Source organism: Osmerus eperlanus, chromosome 23 (assembly GCF_963692335.1).
Source record: "Osmerus eperlanus chromosome 23, fOsmEpe2.1, whole genome shotgun sequence".
Classification (NCBI taxonomy): domain Eukaryota; kingdom Metazoa; phylum Chordata; class Actinopteri; order Osmeriformes; family Osmeridae; genus Osmerus; species Osmerus eperlanus.
Window position 1 is genome coordinate 2,866,232 of NC_085040.1, and position 19,650 is coordinate 2,885,881.

The 19,650-nt window shown below is 43.0% G+C and overlaps 1 long non-coding RNA gene across 1 annotated transcript; it reads right to left on the bottom strand.

Annotated features, from left to right (window-relative positions):
* Nucleotides 1-9,858: 9,858 nt before the first annotated feature.
* LOC134009916 (uncharacterized) lies at nt 9,859-10,745 on the bottom strand. The gene is made up of 3 exons (XR_009928284.1): nt 10,569-10,745; nt 10,002-10,076; nt 9,859-9,893 (listed from the first exon to the last, which is right to left on the bottom strand). It is a non-coding gene; the product is annotated as an uncharacterized LOC134009916 (long non-coding RNA).
* Between the last annotated feature and the right edge of the window lie 8,905 nt (nt 10,746-19,650).

A 19,650-nucleotide genomic window follows, 5' to 3' on the forward strand; every position in this document is an offset into this window, starting at 1 on the left:
TTGTGGTCACTACACCACGCTGAAACTAATTTCTTCAAGGTATGATGAGGAATAGCACACTAAAATCCAATATGGATTTCATTTGGTCAGGTCACATGTTTTAAGTTGTTAAAGTAAATTAAGAATACTACTAAATCTCTGCCAAAGAAAATGGACTATATATACTGTAGGTACTGAAATCAATCCTCTATATCTTCCTGTCTTTCTACCTCACACTCACACACACACACGTGCACATTTACACATACAAAACACACATACAAACACCCCTCATACAGAGGTATACCACTACTGTTCATGGGCACACACACATTGTAACACAGTGTACCGGATGGGACATTAGAGCCGTCTGTGTGATCTCCTATGTGGATACGAGGCATCTTAGGTTGTAAAAGCCCTCATTTCTCCATCTGTGACACTGTGGCTACAGGTGAGCTTCGGAGGCAGACTTCCACCATGTGAGAGAGTAAGCTCTGTACCACAAGGGGAAGGTATCCGACATCATGGGTGAGAAATCTGACCATGTACTGTAAAAAAAGGCCCTGGCATCTTCTATGCATACCCTACTTTGTGAATTGGGTTTAAAAACCACATTTCCCAGGGGGCCACAGGGTGGAGATGAATCCCTGCTACTTGGTGCTTAATTTGACCAGATGAAAAGTCATTATGACGCTACATACATCTTACTCTTTATGTTGTTCAGAATCACAGACCATAATCGATACTCTTATCTACGCGTGTACGGCCAGAACACCACAGAACTAACAGAACCGGAAGGAACCGGAATCTAGTGTATGAGGAGACCCCTTAGAATGGGTCCACGAAAGAAAACAGTGAGCTGTCTGATGTCAGTTGAGATAATACCTGCGGAGGGCTCCCCTCATCAACTTGCACCTGTTGTCTGATAATTGTCACAAACTAAATATCGTTCATTCACTCATAAAACAAACAAGAAACTTAATATTTACAAATATTTTTGTCTGTTTGTTGTTACACTTAAAAATGTACAGTTATGCCCCTCTTTTGCCAGACGTGTCTCTCCATGATCTCTGTGCATGACCTCTGGTGGTTGGAGCTTCCACTGGTGCAAGGGGGGTAGCTCTGCTGAGTTCCCCCACTGTGGCGCCCCCTAGTGTTAGAAGCTTAGAAAACAGACAAGGAAAAGAAGACAGAAAAGGAAATAGTCTGTTGCTGTTCATCTCCAGTTGCTGAATTGGTGTCGATTTTGGTGGTACCGTCATTTCTCTTTGCCAACCACCTATTGTCCTCTTTTCAACAGAGTACGTATAAAACAGTTCACAGAGGCTGGGGGGGGGGGCACCTGGACCCTGGACAGGAAATAACTGACACACTCGCTAATCCTTAACAAGATGGCAGCAAATGTTGCAGGTCCATATTGCCTTCCGACCCTCCAGCCTTCTCTCTCTCTCTCTGTCAGACCTTTCGGTGAGTTCAAGGCTGCAACAACCTAGATGCTTTCCCAGAGTCTCTCGGTCCAAAGTCTCCCAGGACATAGCTTGTTGTCCAATAGGATTTATCTGCAGTACTATTAAAACAAAATGTCAGCCTGGTACCAGTTCAAGCTCTGGCTCCTATGCCAGGATATCAGGCAGTAGTAAACTAGAAACCAACCAAACACTGAAAGCTATAACACAAGCAGACACGAGACACATTTGCTAAAGTTTCCATCTTCAACATGAGCTGTGGATCAAGTCGCCATTTTGCCGTGGTGGTTTAGCACATGACCCGTGACCCCTGTCACATGACATTACATAAAAGAAATCAAGTCTCTCCCATATGTACCAAAATAAACCCAAAAAGGGAGAAGAGGGAGGAACGGAAAAGGACAAGTCAATCATTTTGCTCCTACAGTACCCTGGTCGAGGGATTGTCAATTCCTCTTCCTCCCTCTTCATCCCCCTCCTCTTCCTCTGACAGACGCTGACAGAGCCGGGGCCAGGTGTGCTTGGTGTTACCTGTGTGTGGTGCAGTCGTGACGTCTGGTAGGTGGTCTGGATATGAGATGCTCAGTGATGCAGACTGGAGCTAGCCTGCCTGCCCACTGGGTATACAGAGCGTGGAGAGCTGGACGGAGAAGCTGAACGAAAGGGTGGAAGGTATAAAATGGGTTAGGGGTAAACAACTGGATCGTTATTTCGTATTTTCATGTAATTCTGGGATTGTGACGGCGCCTCGGAGATGGGATGTCTGTCTGCTTCTCTCCCTCTATCATTCTCTCTCTCTCCGTCTCTCTCTCTCACACTCACTCATCATCTTGTCTGTGCTCTCTCATTAGGCCTACTTATGCCCCTGTGAAGCAATGCTGACATGCTGCAGTACACACACACACACACACTCGCTCATAAAACAGAATATGTATGTGCTGGAAATAGACATCAAGACAATAATCAATTGACAAAGCAACATTTTTGAGCATATATGTCCCCTTTCTGATGGGCTGATGTTTATCTTCACCATTGTGTAGTCTCTTTATTTACATTCATTACATTAAGTCTCTCATACTTTCCCTGCTGTCAATGCAATAAAAAATATTTTGCAAGTCATTTGTGATTTTGTATCAAGACTTGTGTCTACTAAATTAGGCCTACACACACCCCTATAACTTCTGCTCAAACGAAGTGGAAGTGGAAGCCAGTGTCAAAGAATCCCTGGGTATAGATATTGTGGATGAAATGTTGACTGGGAAAGATTCCCTTCAATTCAGCACTCGTTCCTTTTTTCAGTACTCAATCTTGAAAGATTTGCTGTCCAAATCCATATTTGAGAACTATGTCAGCCTATGAAAACTTTGTCAAGAAGTGGATAGTTGATCAAATCAAGGAACGCTTTTCAAATGGGTCTAAAATGTATGAATTGGAAGAACGGCATGTGAAATCAAATGTCATGAAAATAACAGAGGCCATCACAAAGGCTCAAACAGACAAAAACAACAATTTGGGAAAGTTTGTTCAGAATATCTACAAGGAGCTTGAAAACACATTGGTTATTCCCAAAGATGCTCTAAGTGCCTTCATGATCCTCAATAATGCTAACCAGGAGCAGTTTGCTAAATGGCTGACAACATCCGTTAATGAAATGGGGGGAAAACACTGAAACATTTAAAAAGGACAGATGGGGTCAGATGGCTGAGCGGTTAGGGAGTCGGGCTATTAATCAGAAGGTTGTTGGTTCGATTCATGACCATGCCAAATGACATTGTGTCCTTGGGCAAGGCACTTCTGCCTCGGGGAGAATGTCCCTGTACTGACAGTAAGTCGCTCTGGATAAGAGCATCTGCTAAATGAATAAATGTAATAACATAGAGAAGAAAAACTGCAGATTAAGCCACAGAACGAGTTGTTCACCAGAGTGTTTAGATGTGGTAAACAATGTCCATCTTGTAAAGCACCATGTGAGGCAGGTGGACAAGCCCATACAGACCATCATGCTTCAATACACAGGCCCCAGGGTCTTGGTCAGTGCAGGAGGGAGGACTCAACAAAACTAATGATTGATACATGCACCTTTCTTGTGTTCAGCGTTCATACCAATGGAGAATGTTACCTTTATAAAATGTACAGATATATTTTCCCCAATTGGCAAATACCTGCAGATTTAAGCATCCAGGCCTCATACTACTTGAAATATGTGATGGCTCAGTTCAACTACCAGTTTGCCAAAGAGTACAATGCCTTACCTGCAGATATCCCCCCAGCTTGGAAAAACATCACAAAGGACCAGGCAGAAAATAGCCTCAGAGTCTTTTTAATTAAGCAATAAGCCCCAAGAGGCCGTGTTTTGCGCTGATTTTAGAACAGGTAAGTGGAGTTGGTAGTCACGACGCGAAGCAGAGTGCCTAAAACCCCCTCACCTGTTCTAAAATAAATAAAGACTATTACATTTAAGAAACAAAATAGTTTAATAATAAACCGTCATTCTTCCGCCACTACAAAGTATAGTTCCTACATGAATCGTTGCCACGCAACAGCCAGATGAAGGTGAACTCATTGAAGGTCAGCGTTGCGTATTTTAGACCATTCTTGTCTACGTGAATGGCAAACGACTCTGGCTTAAGTTGACGATTTCCCTCTTTCGCTCTGCGTCCCATATGGAGCTGTAAGTCAAACCACACATGTTCACAAGTCCGACAGGTGTGTTGGGGTTCAGTGCGTTGGAGTGCTTTATTTTCGCCTGATCGCTCTCCGATAAGGCTTGGTGGTGGGTGGTTTTATCACGGCCCTCTCTGTTGCTTAATCACTCCAGAAAAAACGTTTCTAGTGGCGAATTCAGAGTCGTTTAGGAGGCACCAGGACTTGCTGATGGGTGGGTCGTTAAGGTGACGGCTCAGCGCAGCTCGCAAGCCAATATAGCTGCTCAAACCATTAAAGTTAACTAATGTCTTGACTGATCAACAAGTGGTATGCATAACATAACTGCAATTTACCTGCGTTCCCAGGTAGTCTGTCAGCAATTTTCTGTTTCAGTTGTAGCACCGTCATATTGCTCATCTGTTCTTCTGTGTTGCACAGTTCAACCGTCGATTTCTCCTCTGATTCCGGTCACCTGGACGTGGTAGACTTTCCCCATTTCTCAAATTCTGCCTGTGAACCACTGAGGTGTATTTGTTCTTGAGTTCGAAGCCACAGACTTAGATGTTAACCCTCGTGCTGCCTTCGGGTCACATGACCCAAAGGTTCATAACGAACCATCGTTGTGTTTACCCAATTTTACCCAATACAAAAACAAATAAAAATAATTTTCTTTTAACCTTTGCAATGTGGGGGGTCTGAGACAGCCCAACGGTTAAAAGAAAATGCTTCACTTTGTTTTTGTATGCGGTAAAGTTGTCGCAATACGACGGTGGGTCACAATGACTGATGGGTCAGAACGACCCGAAGATAACACAAGGGTTAAATAGAAAGAGGGTGTTGCAGGGACAGAGAGCTGAGACTTTTACTTTCCTTTAATCGAAAGACAAAACACAAACACGAGAAGTTGGAAACAAACAGACAGGCTTCTCTGCCCAAATCCATGTTTTCCATGTTTAAAGGCCAAACATTTTATTATTAAAAGTGAATTAACTGTAAATCAGGGAAAACATGGGGCCTGCAGGGGCCTCATGTCAAAAAAGGAATTATATACTGTGGCAAAGGAAGAGGTCGGGCAGAGCGTGAATGATTTTTTTAAGGCCAAACAAAACAAACTCAAACTACAGGGCAGACTGGGTCCGGTATATAACCAAACAGTGGGAAAATAACCCTGGTCTTCAGCGCGACAGTTCAGCGACTGTGGGGTGCCTGCTCAGTTTAGTCGACCGAGTCTGGGAAGGACAGCGAGCGAAAATACAGCCCGTTGAATCCTTCCTTGTTCAAAACAGTGCAACCACAAAACAGGCCCCCTGGGATTGGTCTCGTTTCTCCCTTTATGGCACGGCTGACGAGTCCTAATCATGTGCAGGTGTGTCTTCTCATCATCCCTCGCCAGCTGTGCGTAACGGGATGTGTAGGCTTGGGAGGAGCTGTCCATGGTGCTGGTGGTCCCCTTTTGGACGCGGCTGGACCCACGCTTATAACTGCCTTTATGTTGCCGCGCATTCGAACAATTCCTTATTTTATATATAGGCTGTATAGGCTATATAAAACACACTAATATAGGCCTAAGTCCCTGCTGTATGTAAATCCTTTCATACATTGTATTTAAACTTTTGCTGAACAGTGTAGCTATTGTGGCTACATTTATTCCACAATATATCCCATTGGCTTGAGAAATATGTCTTATACACACGTTCCTTAATGCCTGGGTGCCAGGCCAAATAAATGCTGAACGCACTAACTTGCATTTTTTTTTAATCGCCGATAAGAGTCGCAGGGCGTTAACGCGCGATAGCGGCCCACCACTAGTTTTATTAGGTTCCTCCGGTAGGAGGGAACCTATTGTTATTGTTGGTATTCTTATTAGGTTCCTCCGGTAGGAGGGAACCTATTGTTATTGTTGGTATTCTTATTATTATTTTTCTTCTCCTTGCGCACCAATATCTCAAAAAGTCCCTGGTCATAAATTTTCTAATTTGGCACATTGATACTACATCCAAGTGGGTACCCCCACACCAAATATGGGCCACATCGGACCATAGGGGGCGCCACAGGCCACGCCCAAAAGTCCGATTTTCAAAGTGATGGCATTTCCACCCCATTGCTCCAATTCTTCTGAAACTTGATGTGCATGCCTCATTTTTCATGAGGAACAAAAAAGCCTCAAGGACCCATAAGGTCCGCCATGATGGATTTTCCTGTACTGTGATAATTTGGGAAAACCTTCAAAATTCCTCTTCTCTTGAACCAAAGGTGAAATTGACTTGAAATTTGGTACAGATATGTATCATTGACGTATTTAAAAACGTTACTTAAGGCAATTGAATCAAGTACAAAATGGCTGAAATGGGTGTATTTATGTAAATGTGCACATTGCCTTAATATGTTTGTGTCACTAAATCAAATGTATTTTTGAAGGATGGTTCCAACCTAATAAGCTTTAAGGTGACATGCCTCTGAAGTACCATGCAAAGTTTCACCTTGATATGTCAAAATATGACTGAATTACAGCTGTTTGAACTTGGACCAAATCTGACAATGCTCGCCATTGGAGAAACAGCTTTTTTTAATTATCCAGTTATTGAACTTTGTGTATTCCAGGCCTGGGAATGGCTCAATTGGCTGAGATGTTGTGCTGGTAATCAAGGTTCAATACCAGTCAGAGGCATAGTTTTTAATTTTTTATTCTGACCAAACGGTTTCTAGTCTCCCGATAAATCCTCCGGTTGTAAAACATAGCAATGCGTGTTTATTTGAGCCCATCACAACACTCCGATCATCTGTTTAGCGAGACTGTGTAAACCACTGCAAAACAAGCCAGGTTCACCACAGTAGCTAGCTACTTGTAGTCTACGCATGGTAGAGATAACTCTAATGGTTATCTCTAATGAAGTAAATTAATTGTTCAGGTGGATCCCTTGCCTGTTGCACAAATTCATTTCAGTAACCTGCGCCAGGACACATCCCCACTGATGCTAGGCATGATTTGAAATTTGACAAGTTATGGCACTCCTAACAACCTTTTAAAAAAAAACTATGAGTAAGTTATTCTTTACAGCAGCAACCCAGTCATTCCGTTGTCCCGTTTTTATAGGAAATGTACAAGCAGTTTCAACTTTGGACGAATCTTACAATGCTTACCACAGGAGAAACAGCTTATTTTTTTATACAGTAACTGAACATGACAACATTCAGCACTGAGAATATCTCAATGGGCTGGGATGGTGACCTGTAAAGTATAAGGTCGTAGGTTGGAATCCAGCCATAGTCTTTTGGCCTGTCATAATTTTGATTATCTGTTCAGTTCAACAGGATGACATCATTCTGAAGTACCACAAACAATTTCACCTTGTTATGTGAAAATGATTGAATTAGAGCAGTTTCAACGTTGGCTGAATCTAACAACGCTTACCACAGGAGAAACAGCTTACTTTTTTATACAGTAACTGAACATGATAATATTCAACACTGAGAATAGCTCAATGGGCTGGGATGGTGACCTGTAAAGTATAAGGTCGTAGGTTGGAATCCAGCCATTATCTTTTGGCCTGTCATAATTTTGATTATCTGTTTAGCTAAACAGGATGACATCATTCTGAAATACCATGCACAATGCAATTTCACCTTGAAATGTCAACTGTTTCTTAACCTTTGTCCCAATGTTGACCAAAGCTAATACTCTGCCCTTTCTATTCAAAGAAACAGTTCTATATCTCAACAGTTGGTGTGTAGCAGAGAGGATAGAGAGACTGCTTTGTAACCTTATGCTCATGAGTTCAAATACCCATTCAGCCTGTTGTTGGCCAAACATGAAGTAGTTTTGCTCTCTTGTTTTCCAACTCTCGATCTTCGATAGTGTACATGTTTATAATATTTTGCCATTTTGCGGAGGAACCCACATCGCTGCTTGCAGCTATATTTATTATTATTATACTTAGGACTAGGAGTCTATGGCAGCCCATAGAACCGATTGGTGCGAAGTTTTGAAATTTGGCACACTGATTTGATCTGATATTGATGAAGTTCAGGTTAGTAGTCAGATAGTTTCACCTATTGAAAGACTTTTGATTTAAGTAAGGGGAGTGCCGAACATGTTCTGTCGCCGTTTGACTTCCTAAACAGCTGTGTAGATGTTTTTGTAGTGTGTCTCGCGTAGGCTACAGCGTTGCAGTGAGCAACACTGGTTTGAAACCACAGGTAATGATAATTTCATCAACAAATCGTTTACTTGTAATGTAATGTCATAATAAATCCTACAACAAAAATGCATTTGTGAGGAATGTTTATTTTAACGATTGAAACAGATGCATCATAGACCACTGTATGTGTTGCCCGGACTGTCACACACTGAAAAAAATGATGTTTAAGATTTACTCAAAAAAAATGAGGCAACAATTTGCAAACAATTTTTGTGTTTAAATTTAACACCATGTAATGTGTTTAAATTACACTACACAAACTAAGTAAAATGTACTCAGTATTAGCAATTAATATTCACAAAGTATTAGCAATTAATATTCACCAAGTATATCAGGTAAGGCTTACTTAATTTTTTGCAGTTTACGTAGTAAATTTGACTTGGATTGTCAAATACAAAACTACTTATAAATATCTATTAAATAACAATTAACTCCCAGTTATCAGTATGTTTTAACTAAATTATATCAGTATAAATGATTGGTTATAAATTGTAAGATGCATAACATTTAACATCATCAACAATGTTTTAATCACTCACATTTAACAGTATATATCTTGTCAACTTTTTTATTAAAGTTATAGTGAAAAAGGCCTCACACAATCACAATCATAGAATGGGCTGGTACAGTTTAAGTCAGCAATGTGTTTCAGACTATGGTCCCAGTAAACCTATCACCAAAGACCTAAAACATTTCAACCACAAATAAAACACTGGCATTTGCTACTAAAGACTAATTGTTAAACAATAACCTGGGAATTGTTTACAATGCCTTAAAATATGGTTAGAGCACAACGCTCAAAAGTCCACATGCCTTGATATGGTGTGGTAACTTAAAATAATAAAAGAAACTTAAGTCCTGTGAAAAACAAGGAAGGACTTTTCACTGCAAGCCAAAATTAGCATGTATGAGTCTCTTGTTCAGTATTAGTGTGAGGCCTTCAAACTGACAAAAGAAATAACGTGACTTATTAAATGAACCATAAGAGACGATTGTAGAAATTCTGGCAAAATATCTAGATTTCTTTTTAGAGAAAGTTTGGGCATATCGCTGGAAATCAAACATATATACACAATTACCTTGCATCAAAAAATCACAAGTTTCAATTTTTACAAACACATTAATTCAATGACTGTCAATTTAGAAGACTTGTACATACCACTGCACAAACAAAACATCTGGCCCTCAATGGCAATATTCCCCAAATGTAGTAAAGAAGTAAATACAAGCGTAAATATTATACAAAGTAGTGAAACCACTAATGAAAGTCTTTCAGTGGTGAGGTTACCAAAAAGCCTTCCAATATTCAAGCCAGCAATTTGGTTCTCAGTGACTGGACTTTTGAGGACAGCTTGATACCATCAAGCTCAAGAAAAAGTTTTTGGAAGACCTCAAAAGTATACTTGAGCTTTGCAGGGTATTCCAGATTCAGTGCATACAGCAGTCCCATCAACAGCGTACAAGCTTTTGCTGTGTTGTCACATTTAGTCAGCACCTCGTTACCCTCAATAATGATGGAAACGTCCAGGGGATCCTCATCAGTGGCAGCATGTAGAACAAGCACTTTCAGGATGTGATGAGTGTTTTCATGTCGGTCAGCCTCCTTTTGGAACATAACAGAAGAAACAACATTAATATAGGCTTGTGGTGAAAAACGTTAACACTTATTCAACCAATCTTGATTAAACTCATTGCTCTTAAAAGGACATACCTGGCAGTCTAAGATACTAAGGTACTCTATGAGACTGCGGATGACTGCATCCCGTCTTCTCTCGATGGAGTCTCTCTGTTAAAAAAAACAATTTGTTTGATGTGATCACACATGGATATGCTAGTAGACCTAGCAAGGGGGCTATTTATTTATATACCGGTAACCTGATAGTCTCTGTTGACAGTCACCTTGCCAATTGAAAGGTGCATGACAAGACAAAGGTGGATGACATGAATTTGTACTTGCACCCTAGCCTGGAGTAATAATGAGGAATATGGGACTAGAACCAGACTAGATAACTACCTTTGCTAAATGTCTCTTGACCTTATATGTGGGTAAACATTTTAATGTAAAATCACCTCATGCAAATGCCAGTATACACTTATTAATGAAGAATGTGGATTAACTGCCTCCATTGCTGAAACCCTGCTGCATTGAATTAAGAAGTTAAGCATGGGTGAAGTTTAACATTTCTGAAGCACTTGTCAGGTCCACTAGGCCAAATTCTTACAAGACTTGTTACGTTAAGTGAATAAACTATGAATTATGTGCCTACTCAACAATTACCTGATTGAGGGTATCCAGTATTGGCCGTATCTTTGTCCCTGGAACTCCTCCCTTCGCTCGCATGATGTTGAGCAGTCTCGGCGTGTAACTGTCAAGTTTCCTCATAAACGTTTGCAAGAGAGGAACGGCTGTGATTCTTTGGAATTCCTCCGCTATCTAAAGTTAAGTGACATGATAGGGGACCTGGTTAGAACATGAAAAACAACCTTCCAAATGTTTTCCAATTTAAAACACAGAGCCTACATGTTGGCACAATAGCTACTAGTTTAAAGTGTGGCATAGCTTAAACATTAAATAAATAAAAAATATGCATACCTTGAATGCTGTCTCTGGTATTGGCAGCAATTATGTATTCTGTCTGTGGAAATATGTGGGAGAAATCATTAATATTAGTACATTTGAATAATCCCAGTATATTTTACAAATATGTATACATCAAAAATCAAATGGTCTGCAAGTTTTGATCCAAGAAACCCAATTAAACAGTTTGAGATGCAAAGACATTGTAGAAAGGCCAGAGTGGCACATGCAGAAAACAAAAGCGAATGCAGTAACTTGGTAATTATTTTGTATATTTGCCTTGTGATTAATTGAATTCATTTGCAATGTTATTAAATATCAATTTCATTTAAGCTTACTTTGACCATTCTTGCTCTGATTTAACTCAAGTCAAATAACTCAAATTCTAGTATATTTGTTCAATATTAATACACTGTCCAGTTTACCCCTCTTCCATTAGATTAAGTATATGCCATGTAGAAATAACTCAAAATATAGCTGCAAGCAGCGATGCGGGTTCCTCCGCAAAATGGAAAAATAAAAATGTACATTGTAGAAGATCAAGAGTTGGACAACAAGAGAGCAAAATTACTTCATGTTGACCAACAACAACAGGCTGAGTGGAGATTCAAACTCAAGAGAATGAGGTTGCAAGTCAGCCTCTCTGCTACACATCAACTGTTGAGAGTTTATGAATAGCCATATTGTACTTTTCCTATAAAAATGGGACAACGGATTGACTGGGTTGCTGCTGTAAAGAATAGCTTACTCATAGTTTTTAAAAAGGTTGTTTGGGGTGCCATAACTTGTCATGGAATGGAATTTCAAATCATGCCTAGCATCAGTGGCGATGTGTCCTGGCTTAGGTTACTGAAATTAATTTGCACAACAGGAAAGGGATCCACCTGAACAATCAATATACTTCATTAGAGCTAACTCGGTTGTGAATCTGACACTACCATGCCAGACTACAAGTAGCTAGCTACTGTGGTGAACCTGGCTTGTTTTGCAGTGGTTTACACAGTCTCGCTAAACAGATGATCGGAGTGTTGTGATTGCTATGCAGATTGCTAAACACGCATTGCTATGTTTTACAACCGGAGGATTTATCGGGAGACTAGAAACCGTTTGCCTATTAGGTTTGAACCATCCTTCAAAAATACATTTGATTTAGTGACACAAACATATTTAGGCAATTTACTAGCCTGGGTGCCAGCCGAACTTAGCTCCGCCCACAAATTATTTTGGTCGGGAAGTTGGGTCTGGGGTCGCTCGGTTGGGGGAAAACTATGTCCGAACAAGAGCTGTTCGGACCAATAAAATTGTCAGGGCGGGCTTTATACGATGATGGACAGATGATCAACAGTAACGTAATCAACCACGTCACCAAAGAGCGCTTGGGTTGAATTCTTTTTCAACAAACAACATACTACGTTGCTCTGATTGGTTGTAGGTCTATCCAATTGAGCGAAGAGGCATTTTTTTTCCAGGTTCGGTAGAAACACGCCCCATACTCACAGCCCAACGGAGAGCTTTCAGACTCATATTCTGACTAGAATTATGAGTATGACAACGTCAGGCTAGACCTGGTTGCTGCTGTAAAGAATATATTACTCATAGTGTTTAGATTAGGTTGTTTGGGGTGCCATAACTCAACATAACTGGCTTGTGTTGCAGTGGTTTACACAGTCTCGCTAAACAGAGATATTTAAAAAACATTTGCTAAATCGTCAAATAAGATTGTTCATCTAGCTAGTTAGCCTCATGTTGCTAGATAACCACCCCCAATTATCTAGATAGCTAGCTACTGTAGCAAACATTACAAACAACACCAACATATATATTCTTGACATTTTATACTTTTCAAATTTGTCACACGTTTTCTAATAGGTTTGTGCAACATTGAAGTCAGAGGACAAGTACAGTAGCGTTAGGGGTCTTTGAAAAGTTGAACATTTCTGCCATTTCGAATGGCCTATAGCATTGCTATTTAAGTTAAATAAAATAATCAAACCCAAGTTATGTCAGATAATTCTACTCGAACATTATATTGACAACACAATTAAATTATAGTACAAGTCGATTATGGTAAACTCTTACTTCATGAATCCAGGGCAATCCAAGCAGAGCCTCCTCGTAGATTTGGTGCCTGTCTCTGGCAGCTTAGACGAGCACGCGCCAAAACTAAACTTCCGGCTTTCGATGCGTTTCTGCTTAGTTACAGTGCGTTTACACTGCAGCGACGCGAATCGCTTGCCATCGCTCGCCTTCCCACAGTTCACCACGCGCGGGGGCGTATCAATGTAGAATTGTAGTTCTCTAAAGTCACTGAAATACGACTCTACCTGCAGTTTCAAAAACGTGTTCCTTTTGCTTTCCTGGTGCTTGTTTGTTTGGTTGCCACGGTGATGGCGCAGCTGTGATAGCTAACGAGCTAGGCAGAGAGAAAAACGAACATTTACCTAGCATCCACACCTCAAACAAGTTGACCTAGACACAAAACTATACGTCCAATCCAAAATATAAGGATATTTTCCGAGACCCAAGACTCTGCCGAAACCAGAGATATTCTTTTTATGTCTGTGCAGTCAGAAATACGACTCTACCTGCAGTTTCAAAAACGTGTTCCTTTTGCTTTCCTGGTGCTTGTTTGTTTGGTTGCCACGGTGATGGCGCAGCTGTGATAGCTAACGAGCTAGGCAGAGAGAAAAACGAACATTTACCTAGCATCCACACCTCAAACAAGTTGACCTAGACGCAAAACTATACGTCCAATCCAAAATATAAGGATATTTTCCGAGACCCAAGACTCTGCCCAAACCAGAGATGTCCTTTATATGTCTGTGCGGTCAGAAATACGACTCTATCGGCAGTTTCAAAATCTTGTTCCTTCTTGCTTTCTCTGACTGATTTTACTCACCTCTCCATTGAAGTTAGTGAGAGAATTTGAAAGGCTGCTCTCGCTTCAAGGCTCATAGCTGAAAATCTGTAAATGTGAGCTCTTTAGTAGTTACATTGGCTGAAAGAGGACAGTTTTTCCCACATTTTAAGGTTGAAGGATTCTTATTCTATGTGTCTATTCCAATATGTAATGATGGTATCCAATGACACAAATCTGTGTTCTAGAAAGAGTGGTCTGGAGTCGCAGAGGTCCGATAATATCAGCTTTAATGCAGCAGTTGGAAATCAACAAGTACAGAGCTCTGGGGTTGTCTACGTTTCCCTACCCGCAACAGAGTTTGGGCTGGTTCACGAAGTCCAACTGGCTATCTTTCCCTGCCCCAGCATATATTATACAATGCAATAGAAAACACAAGTATCAAAAAAGGGTTGAGCTTGTTCTCTCGTGCATCAGGGAGTTGTTCTTGCCTCCGCGTCCCACCTGCTCGGGTGCCATCTCCACCCAGATTCAAGGTTGTTTCTGAAAATGAAAAGAGAGACACAAAGAACAGCCTGCTTCCCACACTCAGTGTGAGACCCTATGTTTAAGCCTGAGCACACTTCTAAGTTTCATAAGACATAACTTTAATAAGCACAATACATAACTTTAAGACATGCATCCTTCATAAATCCTGTTGTTATATTCACTCGTGCACAGTGCCCGTGATGCATTCAATGATTAAAATGCCACACATATTAATAACTGGGATTATAGTTAGTGCCGTGCCTGATATGCAGCTGGTGATTACAGTTCTAGAATATGTGTTATAATGTATTATACATTCTTTAATCCCTCTTTTGATATCTGAAAACACCAGAGATCAATCAACATAGCCCAGACCAACCACCGCCTCCTCGTCCTGGTCAGCCAGCCCCAGCAACGGCATTTGGAACCCCTTCGTCGGGTTCTCCACAGCCGAGACAATGATCCTGTTACACAGGGACCTGATACAAGGGATACAACAACACCCACACAGAGCAAACATGCACAACATACCAAATATGGAGAGAAAGACAGAGACAATCATAGTCTTCCAACGACCAAAAGTGTTATTTAGCCAATCGTTGAGGGGATTCTGAATTCCAGAATTGTCGTGCATTTCTTTGGATAATGTACGCAAGCCTTCTAAGGCCCTAGTCACCGATCCATCCGGGGCAGTATTATTGGGGATAAATGTACAACAGGCTTCACCAAACATCGCGCAGATCCCCCCTTTCTCAGCTAATAGTCTAGCGCCAAACGGTTTTTAACAGCCATAAGTGAGGTGGCAGAGAGTTGCTCTGCCAGTCCTTCTACCGCATCCCTAGTCAGATTCGCCAGTCGCAAGACATTGTAGTTGACATAATTAATACGGTCTACGTTTTTGTTTGGGGTGATGGGAAACAGAGCACTCAACAAAGGTATGTTTTCGAAACCTGCGGCGATTTGGTCAGCCAATTTAAATTCGTCGGGAACCCCCCGGGGAATTCCAATAGAGTCTGTAGGTAAGGCCATCCTTGGTTAGATCAAAATTGGTGCTCCTGCGCTGCCTAGCGAATACTGTATTACTTTGTTTATGACCTAGGAAGAAAACCGGTGTTGCCAGGCGAACGAGTGCACATCGACCCCACCATCCTATTGGTAGTCTGGGCAACAGAGAACCTCCCCCACAGGACCAATATAAATCTGCGCGTGCCCAGGACAGGGTGTATTTACTGATGTTCATGGTATAAGTTTTGTTACACCTGTCTCTATGGATTGTCCCCACTGCCCGAGAGGCACTAGCAGAACTGTTACGGGAGAAGCAAATCAGTAGGTGAGGCCCCGGCCTAAATGGTGGAGGACGGGTGTAATTAGATATGGGTGGGAAGATCTTACTGAGCTGACTACAATTGCGAGATTCTATCCCAGACAGCAGTTCTATCATGCATCTAAACCCTGGTTTGTCTGTGTGTGGCAAGAGGGGTGCCGGTTCACTGTATAAAATGGGTCGCCCAACTGAACAAGCCACACAGTCGGCCATGTGGTTTTCTTTTGCCGTTGCCGTCAACCACTCCAGCCACAGGTTCTGCCCCACTCCTCCGGTAGCCAACATGATAACGTCCGAGGTACTAAGTTGGGAGTAGTCGACAGAGTGCATACCAGTCATTTGATGTATTAAAATTGGTTTAGTAGTGGAGTTGTCCGGTCGAGTAACGGGATCGAGTATATTAATTTGAATCATGCCCATGGTGTCCCCCCCAGGTTGTTCTACCCCTAAGATCAAGTACACAGTGTCCTTCCCCTCACTCGTGCCCCCTAATCCGTATGGGCATTTAGGGAGATGTTTAAGAGTTAACTGCACTGGGTTGGACTCCGTCGTGCCCCCTCCCCCCAAACGACTGAATGTGACGTTTTCCCAATATTTGTCCGCATCCGGGGTCCAGTGGGGACCCGTATATTTAACCACAAAAGCCCACGCCGGGCACCACTGTTCATGGATGAGTCGCCCCTGGGCGCAACGGGTATGGAAATATGGTTGTGAGCATAGGTAAAGGTCATACCCCCTCCATAAACTGTTCTGACCGTTACACTTGATGACACTGCAGAGGTCAAAGGTGAATGTGGTGGCACTCCCCCTGGTGTAGTTCAATTCGATGCCCTGATAGGCGGTCATGCATACCTCCGGTGGATTGTTCTGTCTTTCCCGTCTCTCCAACTGTTGTGGTAAATACAAAAAATAATACACTTGCAAGCCTATGACTAAGCTAAGCAATCCCAGCCAGGCTAACCCTGTAACACACTTCATGTGGATATTGATAAAACACACTCTTAAGCAAAATAGCGAAAACTGTCTTAGTCCAGTACAACTCTAGTGTGATCAAGCAGTATTACTCTTGACCTCGTCGTAACCCTCTTTTCCGGACTCTCACATTCGTAGCAAATAGCAAACAGTTCACTGGCCCTCCTGGCCCTTCTCCACCAACTCCTGCAACGTACGACTGGGTTCTGGAGCAGCAGAACACATGCTCCAGTGGTACCACGTACTCCCTTTCCCCAGCACCCTTAGGGCGTGCAAGGTTCTCTCGATGACCTTGAATGGTCCTGTCCACCGAGGTTCTGTCCACTTTCTCTTAATGGCTTTCACCCACACCCAGTCAGCAGTGAAGGCCTTGACTGGATCCTGTGCTGTCCCCCGTTTCTCCTGTACCTGTTTGGAGAAGGATGATACCAGAGCAGACAGCTGATCATAGTATGGTTGATGCGCCAACTCACCCTCCGCCTCCAGTAGGTCCAGCCCAGCTCCCGGTCCCGGAAACTGACGCCCCGTCAGAAGTTCATATGGGGTGAATCCTGTAGAGGTGTTCACTGAACTCCTGATGGCTGCTAGGGCAATAGGGAGAGCATCTACCCAATTCATGTTAGTTGTTGCACAGATTTTGGCCAACTTGCATTTCAGATTTCGATTCATGCGTTCAACCTTTCCCTGTGACTGGGGATGATACACTGCCCCAAACGCGTGCACCAACCCCAGACTTTGTTCTACCAATTGGAGATGTTTGTTTTTGAAGTGTGACCCATTGTCTGACCTGATTCGTTTAGGGAACCCATGGAACGGAATATAAGTGTTAGTCAAAAATTTACATACAGATTTTGCATCCTCATGTTTTGTGGGGACAGCCTCAGGCCATCCTGTGTACCCATCCACCGCTACGAGGAGGTAGCGATGACCACGTACTGAGTTTATCATGTCGGTGTAGTCAATGACTATTTCCTGACCTGGGGTTTTTGGTAGTGGAAACATTCCTTGATGTGGTTTCAGAGTTGGTCTTACATTATACTCCTGACACACCCGACATTCAGCCACATAGTTAGCCACCATAGCTGGTAGATGAGGGTGCCACCAATGTGTAAGACGCACCATCATCTCTCTATATCCTGCGTGTTCTAACCCATGACTCTGTTTAAATATGCCCTGTCGCATACCTGCCGGCAGAGCTGGGCGCCCGTCCGGGCCCCTCCATAGAAGGGTCTGACCTTCCACCGCCCCTGTCACCGGACAGGGGGCTTTTTGTGCTCCTCTTTGTCTCCACACCTCTTTTTCCTGTGGGGAGGCGGCCTCTTGAGCCTCGATTACCTGTGTCATCAAATCCGGTTTCATCTCCTGTGAAACCATTATATACATAGGGAGATAACCAGCAGCTTTCTTGGCCGCTTCGTCTGCTGCTTCATTCCCAAGGGCTACCTTAGTTTTAGACCCGTCATGTCCTTTACATTTCATTACTGCGACTTGAGCTGGTTTTAGGACGGCTTTGGCCAATTGTCTCATTTGTTTTTCATGTCTAATGGGTGTACCCGTGGTTGTCAAGAACCCCGCCCGCAGCCACTGACTCAGTTCCACATGGAGTGCGCCCACTACATATGCTGAGTCGGAGAAGATATTTACAGTTTTGCCCTCGGCTCCTTCGAGAGCCTTAATCATGGCTGTTAGTTCAGCCAGCTGTGCTGACTCCTTACCTACCACCCGTCCTGATTCGACTTCTTCAAACCCTTCTCCTGTCTGTCTGACTACTGCCCATGCAGCTTTTAACCCTTCCTCCGGATGTCTGTAACAACACCCATCTGTGAACAGTACCTCTTCTGCTTCTGCCAATGGTGTTGCACTTAGATCCGGTCGGACCTTGACCTCTTTTTGCACCCTGTGTTCACATACATGACTGTCACCTTCTCCCCCTGTCATTCCCTCTGCCATATTGATCCCTTCATGTGTGTATGTTACATTTGGTGCTCCTAATACATTGTCGATCCTGATGCGTCTGTTTGTTGTTAATGTGAACATGTTTGAATTGATGTAGGCCATAACTCCGTGCGACGTCAGTACCGTGATTGGGTGGCCCATGACTATGTGAGCCGATTTTTGAAGTAGTTTTGCTACTCCTGCCGCATGTTTTGTGCATAATGGCTATCGTTTCTCTGTGTTGTCGAACATTACGCTGAGGTATAGCAGTACTTTCCTGCCACCCTCTTTTTTCTGAAACAACACCCCATTCGCCGATAGGGTGGTTTCAGAAACATCCAAATAAAAAGGCAATGTGTAGTCCGGAAGCGCCAGTTCAGCCGCGCGGGCGAGATCCTGTTTCAATTTGATAAAAGCTTCCTCGGCCGGAATGTCCCATGTCAGGACCTTGTTTAGGTTGCGCATGCCTTGTGCATTAATGATGGTGCGTAAGGGGGCTGTGCTGTCGACGTACCCGGGGACATACTGTCGACTAAAACCTGTCAACCCCAAAAATGACAGCATGTCCTTGACCGTGCGAGGCTTGTCATGCTGAAGAATCGCCGAACGATGCGCCGCGGACAGTCCTGATCCTTCCCCCGATATAACACGTCCCAAGAAAGTGACAGACCGACGGCAACACTGGAGTTTGGACTTCGAGACTTTGAACCCGCAATTAAACAAATGACGCAGAACAGTCTGAGTGGCGTTCAGGCAGCTGAGGGGCGTGGTGGCCGCCAATAATAAATCGTCCACATACTGAAGTAAAACCACCCCGTCCGGTAGTGGCACATCCTGCAAAAGTTTGCGTAGCTCCTGATTGAACACGCCCGGCGATAAAACGAAACCCTGGGGGAGAACAGTGTACTCGTATTTACGGCCTTGAAATGTAAATGCGAAAATGTGGCGAAGATGCTCCGCCAGGGGGAGACAGAAGAATGCATTGGACAAATCAATACATGAAAACCACTGATGTTGAGGGACAACCGCAGCCATACAGGTGTAGGGGTTTGGAACAGAGACTGTTGGGGTGGTAACAATTCGATTGATGCGTCGTAGGTCATGAGCCATCCTGTATTTGTCGGTGCCTGGTTTGGGGACGGGGAGAATGGGTGTATTCCACCGAG